The sequence below is a fragment of the Periplaneta americana genome, chromosome 6 (genome assembly GCF_040183065.1).
Source record: "Periplaneta americana isolate PAMFEO1 chromosome 6, P.americana_PAMFEO1_priV1, whole genome shotgun sequence".
Lineage (NCBI taxonomy): Eukaryota > Metazoa > Arthropoda > Insecta > Blattodea > Blattidae > Periplaneta > Periplaneta americana.
The window spans coordinates 27,566,979-27,585,201 of NC_091122.1; positions in this window are offsets into that span (position 1 = coordinate 27,566,979).

Consider the following 18,223-nt stretch of genomic DNA (forward strand, 5'->3'; position numbering starts at 1 on the left):
CATTTACTGGCATGTAAAAGAACTCCTGCGGGACAAAATTCCGGCACATTCGGCGACGCTGATATAACCTCTGCAGTTGCGAGCGTCGTTAAATAAAACATAACATTTAACATTCATGTTGTGTTGACAACACTGGACTGCAAGTGCAAATATTGTAAACTGTCCCGCGAGAAGGCTCAAAATTGTGAGTAGTGGGAGAGAGATAGGAATGCAGGGAGAGAAATGAATTACCGAGGCTGAGAAGGAATTAGGGTTCAGTTCGCATATCTTACAGGGGCACAGATCCGATGGTGCGACATTAGTGAATGTTCTTGCATGTGCAGTGAGTTCCTTTTGACTTGGTCGCAACTTACAGTAAGACCTTGTGACCGGCTCTAGAGATATGCAAAATGCCTGGATACTTTCCAGATGAAATGTACATTTAACATAATATTTTGGTGCTCTAGGAGGTGGGGGTAAGGGGGATTTTTTGTAAGGAAAGCAGGTAATTACAGTTAATCCATGACATATTTTGTATCCATATTCACTAGATTGACGAAAATAAAATTAGTAGTGATTTAACTTTCAGTTAATCATAATCCTTTACAATAGTCTTTGCTATTTTGCAAATATTGATTATACAGTACTCGATTGCAAACAGATACAAGTTAGATGTAGTACATAGCTCCAAGACATGTCGGTCAATATACATACGTAATTTTTATAATATTATACTACAGTATTTTTAAGTTGTTTTAAACTTAGAAGAACTGTTTTTCAACATAACTTGATATACAGTAAAACCTCGATTATCCATCACCCTATTAACCGACTGGTGGATTATTCGACTGCCTTTCTCGCTCGCAGAAAAAAATATGAAGTACTGTACATTATATTAGTACGAACTTTTTCTACGGAGTGTTTTTTTATAAACCTTTACCCATACGTTATATGGCCTACTCTTCGAGTGGCCATACTGTTTAACATCTAGGTAAAATGTCTTCTACAAGTGTCAAAAGAAAACATGTTGTACTGCAGAAAAAAGTGCAAGTAATTGAGTGGTTTGGGAAAAGAGAAAATGTGGTTCATCTCACATCACAATACAAGATAGGAATTACAACTGTGTGCGATTTAGGCTAATGAAAAATAAAATATAAACTGTATAAAATTTGTAAATCTACAACATGAGACCTCTACTATTTCTATCTTTCCACAGACAGTCGTCATAAGGAGTTTTCTTGGCCATTAAAAACCCGTCATTGAAAACCAGACATAAGTACAATAAATAATGTTTTAATAACTGACTTATCGCAAAATCAAACATGAATTGTAAAAAAGAACAGACTTAAATTAGTGAACTTTTGATCCACTACCTAGCGTATTAAAAGAAAAGACCATGGAGGACATTATGGAAATATTATGTACTGTCATCCTCTGAGGAGTTTAGGGCTGAGAGGAATGCAGTTCCGACTAGTCTAGCGCGGTACGTGGAGTGGGAGGGAACAGTGACAACGCCACTCTGGAAGGAAGTACAATCATACTGAAGACATTCGTCCAGTTTACGAGAGCAGTATGCCTATTAGTTTTCTAACGTATTTTTGGCGAGATAGAGATACAACCATTCGTACTTACGTGTTCAGAGAAGGAAAGTATTGTAGAACATTTTATTTATTTATTTATTTAGTCTATTATTCATTTATTCTGGTGAAGTTAAGGCCATCAAACCATCAGAAATACAAATACAATAAAATAAATGAACATAAAAGTCATAATAAAACTACAATAATATAAATGAAAAGAAGAATCATACTATAAAGTTTAGTGATTAGTAGAATTGAATTAAATTTGTAAAGTAATCAATTTAATAATAATAATAATATTATTAAACTACTCCCCATTGAGGGTAGCCCTTACGGACTCAGTATATCCTTAAAAAAAAATTATTATACATATGTAAACATAGATATTAAGTTTTAAAAAAGGGAAACAAAGAAATGGGCGTGGAAAATTACAATTGCTATTAATGTGGCACCATGTGATTAATTAGGATTTGGCAGGATTTTTTTAACACAATTACCACAATGTCATCCCTCAGAGATGTTGGCAGAGCAAACTGCCGTCAAAATTCTTCGAAAAAAGCTGGTATAGTCCCTCGAGCACCTATGAGCAAGCCGAATACCTCAACGTGAGTTAAGGCATATTTCAGCTTGAAATAGTTGACTGTAGGCTCATAGATCGACTTCTTCTCAAGGTGGACCTCATCTGACTGATGACATTCTACTTCAAAATGTATCATGGGGTCCACAATGATGCCCTGTTTAGTGTCAGCATTGTACGCTAAAATATCAACTCGTCTCGACCCATTTTCCACAGCGTGTTTCCTTAAAAATGACTTGTAATGGTGAAATATTTAATATGAGTAATTCATATAATATTAACATAGCTAACATCAGGGAGATGTTTGAGCAAAAATTGCAACAGTATATTTATAACAAAATCACATAGGCTTAGGTAAACAATATGTATATGATATATTCACACACTACTACAAACTGAAGACTGCATATTTTTGGACGATTAATACTTCCTACTCCGCTCAGCTCGGCTTGGCTGTAGCAACAAAAGAATCTACCTGCAATCCCCCCGCACTGATGGCAAGAATACCTCAGGTCCCAGCACTAAACTCGTCGGCGGAAGACAGTACTTTGTTTTATGAAAACTTTTTATGGTACGGATTATCCGATTTTTTCGATTAACCGTTCAGTCCATCCCCTTCATTACCACGGATAATAGAGGTTCTACTGTAAATAAGAATTCACTATAAAAACTTGTCTGGAAATTTCATGACACTTCACAGGCAATAACTTGAGACTTCTTGTGCAATATCTGTGCAGTAACAGAATCATTCAATCTAATCTTGCTTTTATATTCCCGCAATTAACATTGATAGCATGTGTCAGTATATTAATTTCTTCACTCTCATCACTTCTCCATACACAATCGTCCTCTGTTCTGTCCAGCTGATTGGATATGCTGTACTTTTTTAAGCTCTTTTCAATGCATCATGAATCACTTGCAGACGAAATCAAAATTTGATCCTGCCTGTAGGTTTGTAGGCATAGACGTCTTCTGCCATCCATTTCTGTATTCATCTCCTAAAGCAGCTTTAAATTGACGGTTTATACAGACGTCGAAAGATTGTAAAATTAATGTTAGGTCTCTGGAAATTACTAAATTTCTATTGTTGGATTTTAATGATTTTCTTCATCTTCTCATTAGTGTGACCCCCTGAAACTGTCTAGAATTAGAAGACTCTGCTTTTAAGTAAGGCTCCAGGCCTCCTCATCCAGACGTGCTTAAGGGGTTAGGTACAGCTTACTGCAGTAAAATTTTTGGAAATATTCAACATTTTTTTCTTCATTACTGTATCTTGTACAATAATGAAAATTGGTATGTGTAAAATACTGTTCTTCTGCTACATGAAACAAATATTTTTACGATTAAAAAAAAAATTATATACAGTGAAACCTGTCTAAAGCGGCTATCTGAAGTTACCTCGTAAAATGGCCGTTTTATCAGGTGGCCGCTTGATTAAGGTTGCGGTTTTTTATGAATCAGCAGGAAAGTACTGAATTTCATTGACTTTTTAGTACTGTGCGCGTACAACAATCGTGCATATTAATGTCAGCCTCTTCCATTCTTGCAACTAGCCTTTTCAAAACTCAATTTCTTCGCCCTCGCACACTTGAATCATTCGTAAATGAAATCATTCACATTACTAAACACAGATTCTCTCTTCTTTTTTGGCCACCATGCATATTTTCCTCCCATTCTTTTAATATTTCATCTTAATTATACCGTGTATTTGTGTCCTTCCACATTTTAATATTTCTGCAATTTTTTTCGCAGATGTTCCCTTCTCACTTTCTTCAATCATTTTTCGTCTCATTTCTAAACTTAATACCACTCTAGATTTATTGTTAGACATGATTTCTCTCTCAAACTAACGTCACAGTTCCTCTGAATCAACTGAATGAAAAGAAGAAAAATTCGTAAAAGCTGGTCCAAATAGAAAAAGATGGAAAGAGGAGGAAAAAAATTCTAATGGTTAACTACTGACCTAAAACATACTGTGACATTTTCGATAGAAAACGTCCATGTTTCAATCCTTTAAAAACGAGTAAGAATTTATAGCTGTGCAGGGTCGGAGTGGAAAGTGACAAAGTCATAAACAGTAACCAACTAACCCCAAGATATGGAGGGTGTACTGTTGTACACTTAGCTATTGCTTCCTGTCCTCTAACCATCGAAAAAATAGGTCACACAGTATCCGTGAAAAAATTTTTTGTTGGACAGTGACTGTTACAGTCAGGTTCCAATCCAAACAGACCCGGCCGCTGGCCGAAGCATGAGGTGGCCGCTAAATAAAGAGACAATTTGTATTGATCTTATGGCAAATCCAATTGGTTCCAGAGAAAATTGGCCTTTTGGCCAGGTGGCCGTTTAAATGAAGTGACCGCAAAGGCAGGTTTCACTGTATATATATTTTTTTTTATAAAAATTCGTAATGGTGGTAATTCACTATGTAGTGATGAAGCGTTTCCCTCATAACTCATAAACTTGTTAAATTTTTCGTGTTCTCTCTCTTTTATTTTATTGCTGAAACTCCTGTTTACAATATCATGCTCTTTCAATTTTTTTTTGTGTTAGAAGAAAATACTGATATTTAAATGAATTTATTTTTTATCAGACAATCTATCAAAGGTAGAGAAGTGATCTTTCATCATATTGTGGATATGAGATGCATAAATACACACAAAAAATTTCATCAGAGAATGTTGGATAGTTTTTGAGTTACGAGGGAAACGCTTCATCACTGCACAGTGAACTGAATTTAAAAAAAAATGGAAATAATTTTTTTTTAATCGTAAAAATATTTGTTTCATATAGCAAAAGGACAGTGTTTTACACATGCTAATTTTCATTATCGTACAAGATACAGTAATGGAGGAAAATAATGTTGAATATTTCCAAAATTTTACTGCTGTAAGCTGTACCTAACCCCTTAATCCAGTCTCCTACCACTGCAGCGTTCATTCGAGATTCCTAACCACTACATATCGGGGCAACTTTCTATCATGTGGCGTAATGCTGTAGAGCACAGTTCTTTGTTGCTGCCAGTCTTAACTACAACTTGCTTCTCTTCCTTTTTATTTATTGTAGTGTCCAATGGTATTTCAAAGAGGAGAGTGTTTGGTCTGCACTTGCAATTTGTGACAGCAAATAATTATTTTGCTGCTGGAGTCCAATTACATAGCACTGAACTTGCAAAATTTTATCTTCAGAAGCTGCGGAAAGCTGCTAGCACACATTGTCCTCCTGGTAACACTGAGATTATTATAGATTTATTAATTTGTCATACAGAATAATATCTGTAATATTGACATTTAATATTTGAGGAGAAAAATTTGCTTCGGCGCCGGGGATCGAACCCGGGTCCTTGGTTATACATACCAAGCACTCTGACCACTGAGCTACGCCGAATTCAATCCACAGCACCGGATCGAATTCTCCTCCTTCAATGTTTCCCTTTGTGGCCTGACTCCAAGTTAGGCATATGTGTTGACGTATATGTCCAATGTCAACTGCCATTATACTAGGAGCGCACTCACTGAGTGACTTGTTGGCCGGGATTCCGCAGTTAAGTGCACAGTAATCTGTACAGACATATGCACTGCTAGCTAGCTTGGAGTCAGGCCATAAAGGGAAACATTGAAGGAGGAGAATTCGATCTGGTGCTGCGGATTGAATTCGGCGTAGCTCAGTGGTCAGAGCGCTTGGTATGTAGAACCAAGGACCCAGGTTCAATCCCCGGCACCGGAGCGAATTTTTCTCCTCAAATATTAACACTGAGATTGTTGCATTTAAACATTCATATAATCCAACCAATGTTGGCTTTGAAATCTTTAATATTTTCTTACCGTGCTATAGCCAGGGCCTTTATTTGGCACATTTCTATCGAAACTACATAGCAAAACTTCAATTTCTCTGTTATATTTTCAATTAGCTTGCCTCAACTCTGGAAAATTTAGCTTTCTGACCACCAAAAGCTCTCCTGTTTTCATTGTTTTTTTAGTAACAGTTTCTTCCTTTTTCCTTCAGTCTCAAATGCAACTTTCTGTTACATCAAATTTATTATGGACTGTTGCACGATTTTCATGTTCCTCCGCATCTTTGAAGATTTTATTTTTTTACTGCAGGTGAAGAATCACAATCTCATATCTTTTGTGGTACTCATTTTCAAAATTGAAAATACAAGATGCACAAACTGTATACTTCTCATCCCGAACTTGATTCTGACACATGTACTGCTAATGCAAACACCATTTAACAGTGTTAACAATTGAAATGTCCATGAGGAAAAATACTGGCATGTGCTACCACCTTAGAAGTTGCGTGCAAGGAAAATTGGGCAACATTGCCGACTTCATTTCGAATAAGCTCTGCACCAATATTTTTTTACTTTTATATTTCAGGAAAAAGTGTGCAGGGTATTCGAGAAAATACTGTATATAATTTGTACATTTTGTTCTTTAAGTAGGGGGGGGGGTGATAAGCAAGTAAACACGATATTAGTACAATTGTAACACTGGTCTTGGTGTATGTTGAAATTAGAGGAATTCTGTGTTAGTGGTAAAAGGAAAAGGTTGTATATCAGCTCACATTGAGATATTAGACGCACTATAACATTACAATTTGAAAGTCTTACTTATATTTTTGTATCATATTGAACAGGTGTAAAAGTTGCTTTTTCCAAACGGCATACTTTCAGGCATTTGCTGTTGTTTGTACCATATTTACTTCCTGTTGCATTCAGTGTAGTGTAGTACATAGCGAATAACCATCAACACCTTTTTTTTTTTTCTAATTACAGACAATATAATGAATATATTTTTAGGACCTGAAATAGGAAAAAATTGCATTCTATGTTTTGTGATGTCCAGAATAAAGAAAGTATATATTTTTGTATTTTTTCATTACTTTATATTATAGTGTCTGATAATGTAAAACAGTTTTAATAGAGATGCATGTTTGAAGTTCAGGTTCTTCACGTGACATTTTTAAAATGCTTATTATTGCTAGTAAGAACTGATTTATTCTGTTTTGTTCTCCATCCTTCTCTTTTCCTTTCCTTCCATATCTATTCTCCATCATTCTTCTTTCCTTTTCTTCCATATCTCTTCTCCATCCTTCTCTTTTCCTTTCCTTCCATATCTATTCTCCATCCTTCTCGTTTTCTTTTCTTCCATATCTATTCCACCTTTTTCTTTTCCTTTCCTTCCATATCTATTCTCCATCCTTCTCTTTTCCTTTTCTTCCATATCTATTCTCGATCCTTCTCGTTTCCTTTTCTTCCATATCTATTCCATCCTTCTCTTTTCCTTTCCTTCCGTATCTTTCTATCCTTCTCTTTTCCTTTCCTTTCATGTGTATTCTACATCCTTCTTTTTTCCTTTCCTTCCATACCTATTCTCCATCCTTCTCGTTTCCTTTCCTTCTATATCTATTCCATCCTTCTCTTTTCCTTTTCCTTTCCTTCCATATCTTTCTATCCTTCTCTTTTCTTTTCCTTCCATATCTATTCTCCATCATTCTTGTTTCCTTTTCTTCCACATCTATTCTATCCTTCTCTTTTCCTTTCCTTTCATATATATATTCTCCATTCTTCTCGTTTTCTTTTCTTCCGTATCTATTCCATCGTTCTCTTTTCCTTTCATATCTATTTTCTATCCTTCTCGTTTTCTTTTCTTCCATATCTATTCTCCATCCTTCTCTTTTCCTTTCCTTCCATATCTATTTTCCATCCTCGCTTTCTTTTCTTCCATATCTATTCTACCATTTTCTTTTCCTTTCCTTTCATATCAATTCTCCATCCTTCTCTTTTCCTTTCCTTCCATATCTATTCTCCATCCTTCTCGTTTCCTTTTCCTCCATATCTATTCCATCCTTCTCTTTTCCTTTCCTTCCTTATCTTTCTATCCTTCTCGTTTCCTTTTCCTCCATATCTATTCCATCCTTCTCTTTTCCTTTCCTTCCTTATCTTTCTATCCTTCTCGTTTCCTTTCCTTCCATATCTCTTCTCCATCCTTCTCGTTTCCTTTTCCTCCATATCTATTCCATCATTCTCTTTTCCTTTCCTTCCTTATCTTTCTATCCTTCTCGTTTCCTTTCCTTCCATATCTCTTCTCCATCCTTCTCGTTTCCTTTTCTTCCCTATCTATTCTCCATCCTTCTCTCTTCCTTTCCTTCCTTATCTACTATCCTCAGTGCCCCTAAGTGACTAGTAGAATCGAAACAAATTATCATCAGTGTTGTGGGCCATCCAGAGCCAGATCTGTACCTCAACAATTGTTGTATATTTTGAAAAACTTAATTGTATACATAAATTTATTTTTATAAGACGACGAGGTTCCAACATTCTCATTACACAATGCAACAAATTTCTTTTAGTGTATTGATATTTCATCATATTGTAAAAATGTAGGACATTGTCAAAAGTATTTTATGTTCTCATAAAAAACCTATCTCTGAATGTTCAGGTATATAACGAGCTAGATTGAATTTTCATGGTTTTAATTTTGATTGGTAACCATTTTATTGCAAATAACCACACATTGAAAATGAAAATTATAACATCGAAATACAGCATTCTTTGGGTTTATAATTGTTATACGTACATAAAATAAGATAGCAGATCCTCACCAGAACTGTTATGGATCTATTTTTCTGTGAGAAGAATAAATTTATTGCTATAATGTGTGATCAATTGAAACTCACCCATACTTCTTTATTTTCATGCTAATAGTAATTTGGTTGAAATTGTACTACAGCTTGCTAGTACAGTATGTTACCTGAAGATTCACATGTGAGTGTTTGATATTCCAATAGAAATCTATCTATATAGGTAGTGAGAGAAATAAAATTCCCAGTAACATTTGTAAAGTAGAGTGGGATCTTTTTACCATTGGTGCTTGGGAGTATCCTAGATCATATATGTAACAGATAACTTCTCGCTACGTTAAAATCGGCAGCACTTTGAAGAGGACAACCGCCAGGATCGCCACCCGTCCGCCGTAAACGAACACGAGATGGCAGCACAGTCGCTAATGCAATTCAAATGGGTATTATGACGTGACTCCTTATGTAATAACTAGATGGCAGCGTAGTAAATCTGACAAAAGTTGTTAACCTCAAAGCCTATAACCCCGACATATCTGTTACATACATGATCTAGGGGAGTATCTAGAACAATTTGTATTTTTGGGGAAAGGGTTTGATACTTTTGAGGTTTTAGGAGGTTCTTTCTTTATTTCGGTTTGTGATGGAATATACTTCCCCTATATCGAAGTTTATGCCTAAATCTATCCGCATTTTACAGAAATTTAGCCACCGGCGTGGCTCAGTCGGTTAAGGCGCTTGCCTGCCGCTCTGAAGTTGCGTTCGGGCGCGGGTTCAATCCCCGCTTGGGCTGATTACCTGGTTGGGTTTTTTCCGAGGTTTTCCCCAACCGTAATGTGAATGCAAGGTAACCTATGGCGAATCCTCGGCCTCATCTCGCCAAATATCATCTCGCTATCACCAATCTCATCGACGCTAAATAACCTAGTAGTTGATACAGCGTCGTTAAATAACCGACTAAAATAAAAAAAATACAGAAATTTATTGTCTATTCAACCATTCAAAAATATTTTATAGCAATAGGTTGTAAAATAGTCCTCACCCTTTGTAAACCAAAAATTTCAATTGTGTTAATCATGCAATTGGTAAATTTCTAAGTAGCATTGCGTAAGAGGAATTCGTATGGAAATACGTAGACATATTGTCAGTGCTATCATGGTAATTTTTTCTTTACCATATGCCCCACCTAATATTTTTCATCCTTGCAATATATTTTACTACTCTACCTCTCCAACAATCATTTAATAGACGTTTTTATGTTAAAAAAGAAAGGAAGAGATTATTTTACTTTACCTTTTGTAAAAGAAGCTTGTTTTGAAGATTCCATGAAGCTCTCACAATAGATGGAGACTTATCTTGAATCCTGCAGGGTGTTTCTGCAGAACTAGGGATTTTTCAAGCATTCTTTCTGTAATTGTCCAGAAAAGCTACACCAAGAAAATGACGATTTTTCTTTGCTTCACTGGCTTTTGTGAGACATATACAGTGATACACGTGTGTGGTTTTAGTTTGCAGCCACAAATACTTTCAACATAAAAATCGTTTGATACTTACAGACCGATTATTTAGTCCTGACAGCTCAGTGATGCGAAAGAGGGGAAGTAATAGGAGGAGTGGGGAGAGCTATGGAGTAAAGATAAGGGGAGCGGTCAGTGAAGGAATACAGTACAGCTTAACTCTACTGAAACACAACATTATACCGCATGCGTGACATCCGATCGTTCAGACTGGAGGCAACAGACTAACCTGAACACCCCGTGGCGTAACTTAATGGACTCGCCTGACCAAGGTACAGATTGCTGGCGACTGTCACAACTAAATAATCGTACTGTACCTGTATGGTGTATTCTAATGTATTGTAGCTCCCCCACTTATTATATTTATTACATTCAAAGAGATTCAGGACGCAATATTAGGGAAAATAGACGATTTTCCTAGTAATTTGCGCTGGACACCTCGCATGTTATGTTGGCACAACAGTACATAGAATAACCAGCTAAGTATCAAACGATTTTTATGTTGAAATTATTTGCGGCTGCAAACTGAAACCATATGTTTATCATTATACTTGGGTTGGATAAAAAGTAATGGCAACAGTTCGATACTTCTGACATGGCTTTATTCACAGGGGTACAACATTTACGTACCTTCTATATAGTCGCCCCCCTTATTTATTACCTTTTGCCAAATGTTTGGAAGGCGTCGTACACCATCAGCGCATCCATCTTTGTTGATGTTCCGTATTGACCGCCCTAAAGCACGAATAAGTTCATCTCTGGTATTGTACCGGGTCCCTCGCAGTGGTTCTTTCACTTTGGTGAAAAGATCGTAATCGCATGGATCATATCGGATGAGTACGGTGGATGTTCCAGTAGTCCACGTTTTCCGTCTGCCTTGGAGGTACAGCGTGGTGCAGTATTACCCCATCAATGTCATACGCCACAATGAACATCTCCTTCACAGCACTTTGTGTAGGGCGCACTTTCTTTGGATGAGGAGAACCGGGATGCTTCCATTCATTTGATTGGCGTTTCAAGTTTGGCTCATACGAGCAAGTCCAGGTTTCGTCCACAGCAACGATTCGTCCAAGAAAGTTGTCACCTTCCCTTTGGTACCAGTGCAACAAGGCCTTCCTGGAACGCTTTAACCCATCGTGCAACTGTGCGATATGGCAACACTGCATTGCCACATGCTTCACGCAGTCCCTGAAAACATTCTTGTGCACTATGAGCTCGTGCCATTTCAATTTTGATCCAGGAACGTTTCTCTAGTTTTGTAAGGATGGTCTTAGGGTGCTCGCACTATCCCTATGAAAGTGAATGTTCTACACACTGCAGTAGATTGATGGAGTACTGTCGCCGCTGGTTGCACTAACTCATCTAACAGTCCTTGTTCATGTCCACACAGCTGGCAGCTCTCGAACGCACCATCGTCACGTGACAGCAGTGTTGCCATTACTTTTTATCCAACCTATGTAGATATCCCACAGAAGCCAGTGAAACAAAATAAAACTGTGTCTCATTTGGTTTAACTTTTCTGGGACAAGGGGAAAACAATCCTTTTATATATAGTTGAACCATTTATATTTATGAACATCAAAGAAGATATATTAGGAACAGCAAGAGCTGATGTAAGATCAGTAATGATCTCAATGTACATAGGCACCCATACACTGTGTGTTTCAGTGTGATCAAAATTTTCTTTGTCCCCTTTGCTGTGGAGACCTTCGGTCCTTGGAGTCATGACGCTAAAGTTTTGGTATCTCAAATCGGCCATATTTGATCTCCATTACTGGTGATCGTCGTTGCACTAATCTGCGTCAACGTTTAAGTATTGCAATTCAACGCGGAAATGCAATGAGCGTTTTGGGTACTCTTCCCGAGTCCAACCCTTTGGATGAACTCTTTCTCTTGTAAAATTTATTTAGTATTCCGTTTTTATTTTTATTTAAAAAAAAAATTCTAAGTTCCCATATGCCTTATGGCCCCTAGGACAGCACTGCAAAATTTATATGATTAGTATTGCCATCTGCTTAGATTTGTTCTTGTTGGATATGAGATGTGTAAATGAACTTCAAATGTGTAACTAAAATTGGCAAGATACGGTATTTCATACCTGCTTCTTAAATAAGAAATGAAGTGCAGAATATATTAGTAAAGTGTTATTAAGAGGAGGCAGTTCGGCATTTATACAGTTGCAACCATTATTGTTAAAGCTCTGAAAGTTGTAATATCGAGAAATTGTATTGATTTTTCTCTACTGTAAAATTATAATTCTTCTTTCATTGGACTGTTTGCATGTGAGATCCATAACCTCATCATTAGCAAGTTTGCATTCTTTCGAGGCCTTTTTTGAAAGATTTAAACAATATGAGAGTCAAACTGACTGCAGATCAGGACTGTATGGTGTGTCATAGAACTTTCCAGTGTGTATGGTAGGTTTTCTTAATATCTCTCACATTATGTACTTGTGTTTGTGCAGCAGAGTGTTAACTTGTTCTGGTCTTTCATTCTTCTGTTAACACAGTTCTGTTTAATACTGAAAGTTGAAGCACACAGATTTCATTTGAACATACATTATGGCGACAAGTATGAGACTTTAAAAATACTGTCCATGTCGTACCTTGATTGTAGGCAAGACAGTGTGAAGTATGTTCATCACAATATTTATTTTTTTACTATTTTAGTGTTCCGTGCTATATACGTAATGTAGAAAATGACTAGGAAAGAATCCTGTTCACTTTTGTGTCCTAGTTTATTCTAATACAGTAAGACGAATCTAATGAACATAATTTTTATATTTGCTTTTATTTTTTTTATTTTATAACACTTAAAAGTTGTGACTTTTTTTCATTTCTCAGTTCGTATAGATGTTCATGTCATCACATTTGTAATGTAGTTCAACTCATACATGATACAGTGTTATACAATCTAATGTTTGGTGTTGGTGCAAATACTGTCTATTGTAGGTAATAACACTGATTATTATGCTTATACTAACAATATTATTTGTAATTTGCTGTATTTGTAGCATCGTCAACAGCATTGTTTGTTAATTTTGTTTAATAAACGAATGTTGTTTAGTAATGTGTTTTAATGTGTGTGTATATCTTTTGTCCTGAAAGCTTTACACAGGGTGTAACAGAATGACTATTCCTAATTTTCTGATGTGATAGAGGACATGAAAATAAACATTTTTTTCATAATAAAGTAGTGTCCAGAAATGCTTTGTATGAAAGACAGAGCTCTTCACTTACATTATGGTTACAAATTAAACCAAACCCTTTAACTCTATTAAATATAGAATATAATCTAAATTTAACAGAAGAAATACTAAAATCAGAAGTAAGCACTGAAATAATGATACAATTGTCTTTAGAGACAATTAATATTAGGTACCCTCCACAAAACTGGCTTCATTTATACACCGACGGATCCTTGATCTCCAGAGAACAAGGTGCCGGTGCAGGTGTTACGTGCTGTCTCTTCTCACTTTATAGATCACTTTGATATGGAACAACAAGTTTCGATGGAGAAATCATTGTAATAAGTGAATGTCTCAGGAATCTTCTATGCCACATCAATAAATTTAAGAATGCAGTTATATTGTCAGACTCCAAAGCAGTTATTCTATCAATAGTCTCTAAACACATACCTTCATCTAATAACTAAAATGCTCTCTCAATTAATATCACTCAATAAAAGAATTGTATTCCAATGGATACCATCCCATTGTGGAATTTTGGGAAACGAGAATTCGGATGCTTTAACAAAGAAGGGCAGCACTGCTACTTACAGACCTGTTACTAAATCTACGTATTACTCTGTGAAAAGATTTATTAAATCTACATACTTAGACTTCAACAAACAAAATTTGCTAACACCATCCCAAGGAAAAAAATGGAACTCTCTGCATCATAATCCACAGTTAATTCCCGATTTACCACGAAAATCGTCTGTAGCTGCATTTAGATTGGCAACAGGCCGTGATTGTTTGGCCAAACACCTGCATAGAATTGGAATATATCAGTCCCCTAACTGCCCATTGTGTTACTCAAACCAAGAAATGGATTCGGAACACCTCAAAATCTGTGCTTCAGTGGCTGACCATGATAATATCTTTGAAAAATATTGGAGTGCAAGAGGTCAAATGAATTTGTCAAACACCTGGCATTAGAAAACAACAACAACATTATGGTTATATTTATGTTTTCAGCTGTTCCTGTTACCATGGAAATAATGATTTCTCTGAGATCTGTTTATTTAATTTCACTGTATTAAAATGCATCAGCATACAAATTTTGAACTTGCAGACATGCATAAGGCATTTGGAGCAGCTTACAGCAATGCTAATTTGGCAAAGTGAATCTATGAGGAGAACATCCTCAGCGCCATATTCCTTGCCATACAACATTTTCGAGACTGGATAAACGTTTTCGAGATAGTGGCCAGATGTACATTTTCCAAATCGTTGGATAGGTAGAGCAGGCCCAGTTGCTTGGCCAGCACATTCCCCAAATACATTGATTTTTGTGTTTGGGGTCGTATTATATCAATTGTTTATGAAACACTCATCGACACAACAGAAGAATTAGTTGCTAGAATTAGTCTTGCTTTTGACAATCTTCCTAACCGACCACAGATATTTCCAAGGATTTGTCATTCAATCATATGGTGTTATGTAGTCGCAAAGCTGTTATTCCTGGGGTGACTCCTCTTTGCTTACGTCTTAGGAAGTCATGGCTCTATAAAGTCTAGGTAGGTAGTATCGTTCGCCATTTTTGTTCTTTCGTTGCCAAGCTACCAGACGAGGGATCTATTTGCCGCACTGTTAAACATTATCATGTCGTAGCTCCTATGATAATAAATCAAACGCACTGTAATTAGTGGCAAATAATGTCCTCGTGTGCTTACTGCGAACTCCAACGAAAGAGCCAAAATGGCGGGCGATTATATGTTAAGTATTTATCCAGCCTTAGGAAATGCTTTACATCTTCATCAGCGAATCACAAGACGCACACGTTTAAATGTAGCCGACCTGCAACGTGATTGGCTGCCGGAAATTAGAGCGACGGGACTATAGCTACTTTTTGTGTCAACAATGGTGATTACTTTCTTAAAGTTTGTCAATACTATTTTCTTAATATCTATTATTAGATAAAATAGTTACTGTGTAACCATAGAAAGTAAATAAAGTAACTTTCCAAGTTGAGATTCTTTCATTTTTTTTCTTCATACCATTATCACTTGAAAACATATCATTTCCGGATATTACTTTATTAAGAAAAAATGTTCAATTTCATGCCCTCTATCACATCAGAAAATTAGGAATAGTTTCTGTTATAGCCTGTATATAGGGTGAACCATAAGTAGTGTCATTAATTTTAAGAGGTTATTCTTTGAGATATTTCAAACAAAATCTAAAATATTTCATTGCGTGTTTTGGGAAAGCCATTCATTTAATTCCCAATATGCTCAGTCAATTTAAGAGAGCAGTGTATTATGATAATAAATGACTGAAAGAATTTTAGTTTTGTTCTTTAAATGTGCAGAAAATTGATCCAAACAAAATAAATGTAACTTTTCGTTCTGCAAAGGAATTTTAAAATGTAACATCAAATTCTTGAAATGTGTGATGCAGGCAGAAAAAAAATAATTTTAAAGCATTTATTTATAACAAATTATTGCGTTCAATGGCTGAATAATTAATTATCAATCAACTTTTGACATATTTTGAAGAATTGGTTATTATTCCACAACAGAATTTCTCGAATGTCCTTTGCGAATTTTATGAAATTAATGTTGAATATCTTGGTTATTTATTCACGAGATAAGATATCTATGAGATCTCCAAAAAGAAAAATTTGTGTTGCCAGATAGAAAACAAAAGATGCGAGAACAAATGAATGAGATGTATCAACAATTGAAAACTCTTTCAAAAGTATCACTGACTGGGTTGAGGAGTATTTTTCTTCAAATGTAGAAGAACTTCACCTAGAAGAATGTATTTATTTAATGAAATTTCTTGCGTGAAGTATGTGACGTCAGAGAAAATAGCAAAATGGAATCGAGAAAATGCTAATCTTCGCTCAAAATGAAGAGAATTTTTTTTTAATTTTCTCTAAGAAAATGTTTCCCTGTGCACAACATCAGAAGTTGTCTCTGTGTTTGTGTCTTCCTGGAAACACTTTAATGAACATGATTTGGATATTCCAAAAATCCAGAATTAGTTCAGAAACTTCGAGCCATGCTTGCTGTCTTAACCCACAATGAAATTTTTTCGCGTTTCAGGATTTTATTCTTACGGCTTTTAAGGAACCTGGATGTTCATTGCCGCCCTCACATAAGCCCGCTATCGATCCCTATCCTGAACAAGATTAATCCAGTCCCTACCATCATATCACACCTCCCTCAAATCTATTTTAATAATATCCTCCCATCTACGTCTCGGCATCTCCAAAAGTCTTTTATTCTATTTTTAGAAATTTTATTCTGTGTAGATATGTTTCTACGAAAAAAAAACATTGTTCTTGCTGTCCATATTTGGTAGCACTTATTTATATGAACATCTGTTCAGTCGAATGAAGCATATATATATATACATACATGTTCTGCCCATGGGCGGGTCCTTCACTGCAAACCCAGCATTCTCCAATCTTTCCTATTTTCTGCCTTCCTCTTAGTCTCCTCATATGATCCATATATCTTAATATCGTCTATCATCTGACATCTTCTTCTGCCCCGACCTTTTCTCCCGTTCACCATTCCAGTGCATCCTTCAGTAGGCAGTTTCTTCTCAGCCAGTGACCCAACCAATTCCTTTTTCTCTTTCTGATCAGTTGCAGCATCATTCTTTCTTCATTCACTCTTTCCAAAACACTTCAGAAGAAGATATCAGATGATAGACAACATTAAGATATATGGATCATATGCGGAGACAAAGAGGAAGGCAGAAAATAGGAAAGATTGGAGAATGCTGTATTTGCAGTGAAAGACCTGCCCTTGGGCAGAACACTGTATGTATTTCTTAATGAAAATTACTTCACAAGAATATTTTGTCCGCAATACCCATTATCTTCAGACTTAGTTGTCTCATAAGTGATATCTTTTTTTTTTTCTTCTTGTCACTTAAAAGGTTTCAGCCAGTCTTTGGACTGCTGGCTAAACATGTACAATATCGCAACATAAGCTGGAATAGTAACTCCATCATTGCAGAGATTTGAAAATAAATCCTGGCACAAATTAGACATAAGAAACATGAGATTTTCGTTATAATCCTTTATTTAAAAATACAAAAATTTAGATATTATAACGTGAAAGACATATTAAATTTTGTATCTCAGTCTTCAATGTAATCCATTTTCTCTATTATTATTATTATTATTATTATTATTATTATTATTATTATTATTATTATTACAGTTTATTCAATAGACACATTAACACACACACACTACATATACCTTATACAGATAAGTCACATAGGCTATCAAAAGATTGTAAAATTTGAATTCTCACTTTGCTGACAAACCTTTGCAAATCGGATTCATGTTGATGATTGATTGAGACTTTTCTGCTGAGAAAGATCCCAATAAGACGTTGAGCTGTCTATATCCTATTGCGTGACACCATTTTATATTTAATTTTGCATGTATTGTCAAATTGAAATTGTGAGAATAAAAAGGCGTGTTTATGTTTAAAAACTAACCTTGTTTTAAAGTATTAATAATGATGATAATAAAGATAATAATTATTATTGATTTTCGTGTTACTATTGATCCGTATTTTCGTGATTTTTGTATACATATTATTAGTATTATTATTATTATTATTATTATTAAGTTATTATTATTATTATCATTATCATTAATATTATTACTATTATTGATTTTTCATGTTACTATTGATTCGTATTTTCGCGATTTTAGTATACCTATTATTATTATTATCATCATTAATATTATTACTGTTATTGATTTTTCATGTTACTATTGATTCGTATTTTC